Source organism: Lontra canadensis, unplaced genomic scaffold, assembly GCF_010015895.1.
Source record: "Lontra canadensis isolate GAN:19392208 unplaced genomic scaffold, GSC_riverotter_1.0 scaffold36, whole genome shotgun sequence".
Taxonomy (NCBI): domain Eukaryota; kingdom Metazoa; phylum Chordata; class Mammalia; order Carnivora; family Mustelidae; genus Lontra; species Lontra canadensis.
Window position 1 is genome coordinate 13,043,959 of NW_022631030.1, and position 12,319 is coordinate 13,056,277.

The following is a 12,319-nucleotide window of genomic DNA, read 5'->3' on the forward strand; positions in this document are numbered from 1 at the left end:
CAGTTAAGTGCTTATAAACCCGTTTCAACAAAGGAAACTTGGACGCCACCATAAGGGTGTTAGGGTTAAGGTCCACCAAACATGCTGGATTAAAGAAACAAAAATGGTGAACAACAGCATTTCAACAGATAAAATAGAACAAAAATAAAACACACACAATATTTACACAAAAGCAAATCATGCCAGTTTATATTCAAATTCCCTATTCTGGAGTTGAAATGCAACATGGGCCACAATGCTAACTTCTTCCATGTTCCTCACACACGGTAGATTTTTACATCTGGGGTCTTTTTTTTAAACCACAGAAAAACCCAACTAGACCAGTCTTTCAAGTAGTTAAAAGCTTTAGCAGTATGACACACAACATAGTATCTCCAAGGTAGATCTTTATGATACCAATAACCAGCTTACAGGGTACACTAAAAGCATACAGTTCAGTAGGCCATAGTGAACCTTGACATGGAGACATGGGGCACCAGGTGTTGCTAATTACACAGCATAATTTTGCTCTAGCAAAACCAAAGATTCCTTACTTTTTCAATATTTCACCGAAACCAGACTTCTCTAAACTGGGTGGGTCTCAGAAATCTTCTAGACTGATTTGAATGTGGGGCTTAGATTAATTTCTCAGGAAATTAAATTACAAGATATTTGTGCCAGATAAGGACCTCAGCATTAGGTTTATTTGATCATAAGCACAGAGTTCTAAGATCAGTAATAAATTCATAAAGTCAAGCAGATGAATGAAAGAGTAAAGGTGGGATGCATAATACTTAAGGAGATTATTGTTACTAAACCTAAGGTACAATAAAGTATGAGAATAATGTTTGGCGTGTCCAGTGGACTTTCACGATTGTGCACAAGATCCTTTTTTGCTTGAAGTTTTTAAACACATATTCGATGCCATTTGGTGGAAATTTAACAGGGGAATAGAACTACAGGTAACTGGACTACATGATATTTAAGGATCTTGTAACCTCCCAAGCTTTGTCTCTGTTGCAAACTTTGAAACATTTTGTTAAATAAATATGAAAATATTTGAGTTTAAAAACAAAATTCCATAAACTTGCTTTAAGTTAAGGCTAAGCAGTATATCTAGTCATACCAATAAGCATGAAGAAAGGATTTTCCTCTGAGCAATGTCAAAATGACTTTCTCACTTTGTTATTATATGCATGGACTAGTAAGTTCTAAAGTTCTGCTCTTCAAAGGAGTATCCTAGAAATGAATTTTAAGAAAAAAAAGATAAAACTGTTTTTTTAATCTTTTTAAAAAAGACTTTATTTATTTATTTATTTGACAGAGAGAGAGAGAGCACAGGCAGGGGGAGCAGCAGGCTGAGGGAGAAGCAGACTCCCTACTGAGCAGGGAGCCCCCATGCAGGGCTCAATCCTAGAACCCTGGGAACGTGACCTGAGCCAAAGGCAATGCTTAACTGACTGAGCCACCCAGGCTCCAGCAGAAAAAAACTGTTGAGGGAGGGGGGGAAGCCTACTGTAGTACATGCTTAGTTTTAACCTCACTACTATTTAAAAGCAAAATATTTTTGATTATATAGAAAAGTTTAAGAGAATTATATGACAATATCGATGTACATATCATCTAGTTTTTCAGTCTTAACATTTAGCCATATATTTCCTCAGATTCATTTTTCCTTTTTTTAAATTTAAAAAAAAAATTAAGCACTACAAATATAGAACATGGTTATCTTCTCCAATCCCATACTCATACAGAGAGAACCTTTATCAGGAATTCAGTATTATTACCACATATGCTTTTTTGTGTTTGTTTTTTAAAAAATTTTAGAGAGCTTCATTGAATTGACATATGATAAACTAAGTTTAAAATATATAATTTAATATGTCTTGATATGCACACATACCTTTGAAACCACCACCACAATCCAGATAACGAACAGACCCATCTTCGTATAGGTTTCTATAATTGCTTTCTATTTGTCTGTTTTTCTAGCTTGCCATTCAGGGGAGCACTATAAAATTGCCCTTTTTTATTACTATGTATTGGCTAATTGATGACATAAGTTTTTGTACTTTACACATGTATGTAACCATAAAGAATATATCCTATCATTTAAATGTTTTTAAAATAGGCAGAAATGGAATCATACTATATTAAACCTTCTCCCAAATTATGTATTTTCAAAATATATAATTATGATTCAGTATATTCATTTTAACTACATTACAGGATTCTCTCATAAGTATATACCACCACTCAGACTTCTCTTCTCCTACTGACTGTCATTGAGGGAGTTCCCAAGTTGTTGTTATTACCACTGATATTGCATTGAGCAGCTTTTAAGTGTTTTCCCTGGACAAATATGGGGGAACTTCTCAGACATTCAAGTTCAGATGTGGGTTGTAGAGTATATTATTTTTCAACCATATTTCAACTTTGCTAAAATATTCTCTAAAATGATTTATCAATGTATACTCTCATAAGATGAATTTTTGGGTTCCCAGTCTTCATTTCATTATCTGATACCAAACTGATTAGTATGAAATTTTCTCCCACGTTAACATGCATTTCTGGACTTGACACTCAGGTTAAGCAATATCTCATACATTTATTGGCCATTCACTTTTCCTCTTCAGTGAAATAACTGTTCATACCCGTTGCCCACTTTACTGTTTGATGTCGTCTTCTTCTTACTGATGAACAAGAATTCTTTATATAATCTAGAAATGAATCCTTTGTTAACTATTCGTGTTACAAATATCTTCTCCCAGTCTGTGACTTATCTTTTATTGCACAGATTTTAAAATGACTTTAAGTATGGTTTCCATGCTTTAAGATAGCTTTCCAGTAAGGAAATGTGTAAGGTCAAAAACATGTCCTATTTCCTCTAAATCTTTTTCACTTTTTTTGGTTTTTTGGTTTTTTTTTTTTGAACTTCTGTATGATTAGAATGGGGTTGAGATATAATCATATTTTTTTCCCTTCTTCATAACCAGTAATTTCATCACTTTCTACTGAATACTCACTTTTGACCCCTAATCTTTAAGACTGATTCTTAAATGAAAGATGTGTGGTGCCTGGGTGGCTCAATCGTTAAGTGTCTGCCTTTGGCAAAGGTCACAAACCCCAGAGCCCTGGGATCCAGCCCCGCATTGATAGGGCTCCCTGCTCAGCAGGAAGCCTGCTTCTCTCTCTCCCACTACCCCTGCTTGTGTTTCCTCTCTTGCTGTGTCTCTCTCTGCCAAATGAACAAATAATATTTTTTAAGAAGACAAAAAAAAGAAAGATGTGTACAGTGTGTGAGGGGTCTGTTTCTGAGTTCTCTCAATTCTGTCAGTCTCTCTCCCTCCATTTGTACCTCAATTTCTTAAGTTTTCACACTTTATAAGTCTTAATATCTAGAACGAGAGGCCCGTCTACTTACTCTTTAAAATTGCCTTTATATTTTTGGCCTTTTACTTTTTTCATATGAATTTTAGAATCAGCCTGCCAAGTTAAAGGAGGAAAAAAATTGGGGGAGAATCTGATTAAAGCTGCATTGAATTATAGATTTTTTCTGGATAAAAACTGGCTTATAACATTGAGCCTTCCTGTCCATAAACACAGTAAATCTCTTCACTTATTTAAGATTGATTTTTCATGTCCTTCAGTAAATTTTTTCTAATCTTTCCCCATAAAGGTCATATGAACTTTTATTATAGCTATTCTCAGGAACGTTATGGTTTTTGCTGCTAATGCAAATGGTACTATTTTCTAAATTTTATTTTCTAATTGTCATTAGTATATAAAAATACAATTACCGTGCTGTGAAGGACTACTGATTCCTTCCAGTTGTTCCCCTGAGAAGTATGTAACTTTCAGTCCTTCATTTTCCTCATCTAGGAAAAAGTTAAAAATCTACCTAACAGAATTGTGATGCTATGAGGATTAAATAAGAGTATAAGGTACTTGGTGCTGGACAGAAAAAATTCAACTCATTTTGGATGCTATTTTGGTCAGCAAATAGTTTTCATTCAGGAACCATGCTCAGTTCTGTTCTTCTAATAATCTGACTGCAGATTCTTCTGGATTTGTAGATCATCATCAGCAAAAATTTGTTCATTTGCTTCTTCCTTTCCAATCATTTAACTTCTTATTTAATATCACTGAATTTCCAATGAACAATTATCTTATTCTTGATTTACATAGGTTGTTTCTTAAGTCTCACCATTATGAATAAAATTTTCTTGGGGTTTTTGGATGGAGAGCTTAACTATATTCAAGAAATTCCCTATGCTTAGTTGCCAAGATAAATAAAATGAACAACTGTGACCTTTTTCACATAATTTCTTTGCATCTCTTAAGAAGATCATTTAGTTTGTCTTGTTTAAGCTTTGAGTGTGGCGAACTAAATTTATACCCACTTTTAAAAGTCTTGCTTTTAGGGACACCTGGGTGGCTCAGTCATTAAGCATCTGCCTTTGGCCCAGGTCATGATCCCAGGTCCTGGGATCAAGCCCCGTATCAGGCAGGGAGCCTGGTTCTCTCTTACTCCCCCTCTTGTGTTCCCTCTCTCAGTGCCTCTCTGTCAAATAAATAAATAACAAATCTTTAAAAAAAAAAAAACAAAAAGTCTTGGTTTTATACTTTATACTTCTATGATAAGTTCCCTTTACTCCTACTACCCTTGTATCTTTGCATGGATATAAATGAGTGCAAGAGACTTGAGAAGGAAACAGTAAGTAAAGAAAATAATGTTTCAAGCTAAAGTTCCATCTTAAAAAAACTGTAATAAACAAGGGAGTACTGTAAACATATTAGAAGTGACTTTCAATAAAGGAACAGAAACAAAATAATTCTATACAGTACAAGTATAGACAAATAATTCCAAAATTACTGATGCCTTAAATAGCAGCAAAAAATATGGCATAGATTTAAGATTCGCAGTCTTAAGACCTGAAGTGAACTGTGTTACTTAGTATTTTCACATTTATTAATAGGGATATTGACAAGAGATACAAAAATTAACTTATTTTTAGTATGCACTGTCATATGTCCTGAAAGGATCTTTGGGCAACTGAGAAACATAGCTTTGGAACCAGTGTAGTAAACACTCACGCCAGAGAAAATCTAATGTAATTCTTATTTACTTTATAGCTCTGAGGATCAATTGAATTAGTCCAAACTAACCAACAAAGCTTTTATTTGAAATTAAATGAACTCAGAAATTAAGCTGTGATTCACTAAAACAATAATTCTACAACCTTTTAAAGAAAAATTTCTAGATAGTTAAGATTCTAACGTGACTCAAATATAAGTCACAAAATAAACTGAACCCAAATCACTTTTCTGAGTGAAACGTCTGTACATTTTATAGAATGTACTACAGAATGTCTGTAACTTTTCATTTTGCATAATATAAAAGAATTTTAACATATATAAAGCTTTTAGGATGAAGGACATAAAGGAAGTTCTTTAAGTCAGTAAGTGAAAATACACATAAATAACTCTAATGATGTGTTTTTTTGATCTTACAAAAAACACCCTCCAAATCAGAGTAAAGGAGCTTCTTGCACACCAAACTTAAGAGTAACTTTTTACTCGATGGAATAAGGATATGTCCAAGAAATTCTGTCACTGACTCTATTTTTAGCTCTCAAAATCTTCTGGTCTATCTTGTGTTAGATCTCCCTCAACCTGGCTCCACCCATGGCCCAATGTTGCAAAACAAAAATTGAATCCTAAACCAAAAAAAAAAAAAAAAAAAAAAATTGAAGGAAATTTTAGAAATAGTAATATCCATGATACAGTAATATCATTAAAATAATTATAGTATAGCTAATATTTATTGAGTGTTTACTCTATCTAAACTCATTCCGTGTTAGCATCACACTCTAAACGATTTAAACTCAAAATATAACCCAGTTATTCGATCACTAGAATTTTCATCTTAAAAGTCTTAGGAACAGTGGCACCTGGGTGGCTCAGCTGGTTAAGCACCTGCCTTCAGTTCAGGTCATGATCCCAGGGTCTTGGGTTCAAGCCCCGAATGGGCTCCCTGCTCAGCAGGGAGTCTGCTTCTCCCTTTCTCTCTGTCCCCAGCTCATGAAATGTGCTGACATGAAATACTCTGACAAAATAAAATGTTAGAAAAGCACAGAAAGCTCTCATGTCTTGGAAAAATATCTTTGCTGTAGGAAAATTCATCAGTAGGAAAGAAAGGGCATCATTTAAAACTTCATTAAAGAGCTATATAAAAAAATAAATCAGGCTTTCTAATGATCCTGGAAAAGGGTGGTATAACAATTTAAGATAGATCACTGTTAAATGTTACTGTTTTATGCATAGTATATTAGGTTTAGCACTTTTTAAGTAAAAATAATTTTAGTTGAATCATTTTATTTCTTTTTCTCCATGAAAACTTAAAATAGTAGTAAGGAGTTCTTATATAACTAATTTATACAACATGCTTATATAACTATTTCCAGAACTTGATGCATAATTATACTATCTTTAATTGTTAAAGGCATTCAGAGTTGTTGATTACATCGTATGAGATACTATTATTTTTTTGATTTGCCAGCAAATCCTTGGTAAACAGTACAATGGCCATTTATAGTATTGTTTTTACTAGAAAATGCCATATAATTTATAAAGATTAATTTTTGAATTGGGTTTCCAGAATTTGCTGCAGTAATAGAAAAAAAGGTAAATATGATCTACAGGTTCTGAACTTCCAAAAACTTATTTCTATCAGATTTATACTCAAAATGTAAAATCCTCACTGTCTCCCTTGGAATTACTTTTCATTTTTAAAGCAAGAATACAGCAGTTTCATCCTTGAATTTCATGTCTCTCCCTCTTTGCCCACCACCAAAAGTAGATGTCCTAGAAAATCTTTAGATAAATTTGAGTATTAAATCTTAATATGCTATTGAAATTGTTATGGAACAAGAAAGTTCAGAAACTCTTTTGATCAATGTATCATAAATTATTTTGGAAGTTGAGAGAAAAAACTGTTCTCTAACTGATGCATGTAACAGCTGCAAGGGACTGTCCCACAGACCAGCTCAGGGATGAGGTTCTGGAATGTGGACGACTGTAACAGTTTTGCTATCTGTACATTCCAACCTCAAAGGGAGGAAACCAGGTATTTGAGAAATGTCATGTACAATGCTAAATTAAAAATAGCATTGACAGTAATGGCTCTTGATTGAAAAACTGGAAAGCTACAACAGTTACATAAGTCAAGCATGCTTAGGAGAAGAGGCATTTCAAAAGGCACTGCTCTCTGGAATGCAGATGGATGACACTAAGGCATCCAAAAGATACATCTATAGTAAATTTTAGAGAAGAATCTTTCAGACACAGAAGAGATAAGAACAATTCACTTGGAAAAAGAGAGGCAGAAATGGGCAACAAACAGCTTCTTCAGAATATTCAGCACAACTCTTAAGCAGAATGGCATGCCTGTGGTTAACAAAAATATTTGAGTATTCGAATAACAATGCATCTCTTTTTCAGAGTGAAGAATGAAACCAAAGCAAGATCAGGCTGCTGCTCTTCCCAGAGGAGCACACAAACAGTTATGAATTAGAAAGGGCATGGTTATGTTAGATCTTTATAAATCACAGTTCCCTCGGGAAAATGGTCATCAGGTTAAGATAAGACGCTCTCATTATTTACATTATACAGTTACTTTTCTAGGAGCTATAAATTTCAGTAATATCAAAGAAGGCTCAAATTTAGCTTATCTGATTACAGTATTATATAAATAAGCTATACATTCTTCTTGCTAAAATTTACAGGTTCTTATTTTAAAATTTAAATTACAAATTAAAATAAATGTGATTTGTTTTGTTCTCCGCACGAAAAAGAAGCAAAAAAATTTTTTTAACTTGGTGACTTTACCACCTCAGTTATTATATAAAAGACTCTGACTAATTGCATTTCTAAATACAGAACAGAAAGATTCGCAATTTAGCAGATAAGAGTAGGAGGAAACATGAGGTGGATATAAATTTCTGATGCTAAAGGATTCTAACACAGGAATGGGATATAATATACAGATAACAGAAGTATCTCTAATAAGGATTTTTAAATAATCCAGGATCTTATTTTTCCAGGATGAACTAGTACTATTTGACATGAAGCTTAAAAATTATTTCAGGAAGACATCTATCCATATATTCTTGCTTATAAAAATTGAAGTATAATAACTACATATTCTTAGGAATTCAGTAACATCAAAGGTAAGAAGACTATCAAAAATACTACATAAAGTTCTAGAAATCTGAAAATTTAGAACCTTAACAGTGTGAAAACTCCTTTCTTGAAATTATATTTTTTATTAGATTCAAAACAGATTAAATGTAGATTAAAGTATAATCAGATTCACTTTGATGTCATCTAATCCTCTATTAAGCCATAAAGTTAGGTATGGAACACTGATACGATCATAGGTCATTTTTCATTTGTTTCTGTGGGTTGGGCTTTTTTTGTTTTTTGTTTTTTTTTTTTCCCCCAGGAGCTGGGGTGGAAAGGTTCTGTATTTGGAAAGCATGGAACGGATAATGAGGACATTTTATTTAGAGGCAATCTTAAAAGCCTGCCCTACAAAAAAAAAAAAAAAAAAAAAAAAAGGACCATTAGCAGGGAGAATAAGACACAGATTTTCGAGTCAGACAGAGCTGAGGTTTTGAACCCACTCTCTAATCACTTCCCAATTTGCAAGCTCTTGAGTATATAACCTGTTTAAGTCTCAATTCCAACAACTACACAATGAGAATGACAGTAATAATACCTATCAGTCAGGATTACTATAATGGTTACATGAAATTATATATGCCAAGCACTTACCTCAGTAAGTGTCAATAAGCAGGAGTTATTTTTACTACTATAGTTTCTCTTTACCTTTGGTCTAAAAATGGGTAGAGTCCTCCAAAGCACAGGGCTAGCCAGAACCTGAGTCAGCTTTCCAAGCCCGGCTTAATCAAGTCTGGTTGTAGCTCCTAAATTCGGAGCTGAAATCACTAAGGAAGGATGCACACGAACACGGGATCACTTTCTAGTCCTTCCTATAATCATCTTAAATGTAAACTTAACCTAAGAAACTTCAGATTTCTGTTCTCTCCTGCCGAATACCACGTAGTACTACCTGATACTTTAAAAAAACGAGTTACGGTCTCAAGCCATTATCACAAGAGCAACAGGTGCTTTTTAAAAAACTGACAATGAAAAAGAACTGTAAATTCTGAAATCTCCCACATTTATGGTTTTTGAAAATTAAAATACCGGTATCATTTAAATGGTAGTGGAACATTCCCGAGAATCAGAAAAACGTTCAGCTGCTTAATAGGGCTGATCTGTGATTCAGAGAACATTCCAGTTTCCATGCTATCTTAATGAAAAGCATTTGTCACCAAGCTCTAAAGAAACACCATAAATACGGAACTCTACCCTAGTGCTGAAAAAAAAAATAATCTCTGCAACAAGAAAAAAGTTAATTTACATATTTCATGGACAGAGATGGTTATTAACGCCTATGAGGAAAAACAACACACAGTACTTGAAGTAAAAGGGCTGGAGGGTTATTTCCTTATGCTAATTTGAACAGCCTTTTGATGCAGTCTGTTAAATTCTTTTTAGTAAATCAATACTGCCTGTTTTCCATTAGTCAATAACTGAAATATTATTAACCCACCAGGAAAAAGTTTTTTGATGTGCTGGTTGTTTATGATACAAAGGTATGTTCTTTTAATCATTAAGACTTTTGTACATTAACCTCAAGTCCAGAAAACATTAAGATACAAGATGATTTGAAATAGAAAAATGGTAATTTCCTGAAACTGGCCAGGGTAGTAAGACATATAGCCCAATACCTATGTAGTACAATCTACTTCAACAATTAATCCTCTCTACAAACATGACAAATACTAAAGCTCAATTACTCATTTTCTGAATAATGAAGTGACTAACCACGCACCTAAAAGCAATCAAGGAAACATGCGCCCAAATAAAATGTAAAAACAGTCTCCGTGAAATATTCTGAATGTTGCTGGAGACAAGCGTTTGAATAACTGACAGATCCTTACCTCTTGCTGTGGCACAGGTTTTAGGATCAGTACTTAAAGTTACTCCCAGCGATTGTACTCAGCAGTGGATCCCACAGGACACAGGACACAGGAGCTCTGCATTCCGTGTACAAGCATGCAGAAGGAATCACAGCCCCCACAGCTCAGACCTGAGCCGCCTCAGGATAAGTCCAAGTTAGATCACCACAGCACTTTTAGGCTCTGGCTCTGTTTCCAGGCACCCCTTTCCTGCAGTTTTCTTTGCCACGTGGGGTCCCTACCCGAGGCGAGCTGGCTTGTGTGTGGGCAGGAGGCTCTCCTTCAGGAGCTTATTCCTTCCCTCGGCTCGAATGGCTTCCGCAGCACCGCAGGAAGGGCCCAGCCCCAACTCACACTCACTTGCAGAACAGGCTGGGCCAGTCTCGCCCCACCCATCAACCTCACACAGGTGAGGAGTCCCGCTCGAGAAACACCAGCAGGAAACTGGCATTTATTGTATTTGCAATCTTTTAGAAATGTACTTATTCTTTGGTTGTTTACATTTGTTACCTGGGTGGGAGACAGTGTATCCAATAAAAAAGAGGCACTTCAGTCCCAGTGAAGTAAGAAAAGTGATCAAGCAGGATGTATTGCCAGTAAAAGCCTGGATCACCAAACCAGCAGCAACCCAGGATTGTTAGTTACTCCACTAACATGGAGAAAAGAAAAAAAGGATCAGTTTACACTGCCTCTATGTGAACAATTCTGAGACAACAACCTGTTAAGCATCTATTAGGAGAAGAAAATAAAGAAGTATTTTTCAGAATTGAGAATCTAGAATTAAATTTTCCTGCCTATGACTTCCTCCTTTGTTATCTGAGTGTTCCAATTGTAACACTGCTTATGTAAGTATTCAAGAGTCAATAGTCATCCTAAATAACAGTATTGCACTGTGTTTACCTACTTAAAATGATTGGAAGAAATAAATTAATTGTAAGAGACCAACATATTTTCTGTTACAAATGACTTTTTATTTTTTACGAATACCAATGTAAATCCACATTCAGGTATTTGTTCTTAATAAAATAATGCTACTATGTGTTAGATATAATTCTAAATATTTTACACATAGTCTTTCCCTATAACCATATGAAGTTGATTCTAATACTGTTCCCATCTTGGAGATGAGGAAACCAAGGCAGAGAGAGGGCTTAAGGGACTGACAAGGTCACATGAGCAGGAACTGCCAGATTCAAGACACCCAGAGAGAGAGTATTTACCATGTACCACGCCGAAATCTTTTGCTATCGATCAAATTTAATCTCTCCTTCCTCTCTGAACATAGCTCTGAATACAAAATTGTTAATAAGTGGTAGGCCACAATAAGAGAACCAATGAATTCATATAATTTTAAAATAGGGAAAACCACAGAAAATTCCAGTATGTGACAAAAACAAAACATGTTAATTTTTACCAGTGGAACAGCTGTGGATTTATGGATTTTGTTGAGTAAGAAATGAAGCTCTTAAAGTTTTTTTCAGAGTGGAGAAGGCAAAGCCACCCTTTAAAGAAAAAAGAAAAAGAAACTAAAAAACAGCCTTCCTCCCACCCTTTCCTTGGTTAGTACTGAAGACAACACGGAGGTGGAAGGGGGCAAGGGAAAAAGAACAGGAAAGAAAAGGGGAAGGAAGGAGAAAAAGAAGAGGGAGGGGGAGGTCCATGCCATAGAAAAGCCATCTGGGGATACTCCATACAACTCCTCTGTCCCTTGTGTTACCTAACATCTAAGCACAGTTAGCAATAAATTTGACAATAGTTTGCCAGAGTGAAGGAGAATTCCGTAATTAATAACAGTAAATCTCACCTGAAACCCAAAAGGCTGCATTCTATGCTGTATAAAAATATATGTTAGGAAAATGAGAGTATGCAAAAACTGCTGAATGCAAAGCAAGGTCTGTAATCTCGTTCACTGCAATGTGACAACGTCAATTTCCTGGTATGGAGAATGTGTTATAGGTTATGTAAGATGTTAAAACTGGGAGAAGTTGGATTTTGAGTATATGCGATTTCTCTGTACTATTTTTGCAACTTCTTCTGAGATGATAAGTATTCAAAATAAAAAGTCAAAACAAAATGGCTGACTGAAAGCATCACATTTTGTCTTCCAATGACTGCTTCTGGCCCAGGACAGGTCACTTGTTATTTTTCTCTCGTATTTAACAGAATGTGTAGAGGCTGTCCTGTGAAGCACCAACGTGTACCTGTGTGGGTGATGGCAGCAACAAGGGAGCTCACTGGAAAGGCAATAG

General features: G+C 35.0%; 1 protein-coding gene across 6 annotated transcripts in view; it reads right to left on the reverse strand.

Moving 5' to 3' along the window:
• Window positions 1–12,319, reverse strand: part of ARHGAP32 (Rho GTPase activating protein 32) — a 281,739-nt gene that overhangs the window by 40,529 nt on the left and 228,891 nt on the right. The window contains exon 1 of one of the 6 annotated variants that reach the window (XM_032868919.1): window positions 10,053–10,389. The exons of the other annotated variants lie outside the window; for them this stretch is intronic. The gene's annotated coding sequence lies outside the window, so the exon portion shown is untranslated. Of the gene's footprint in view, window positions 1–10,052; window positions 10,390–12,319 lie in introns of those variants that run through there. 6 annotated transcript variants of the gene reach the window in all.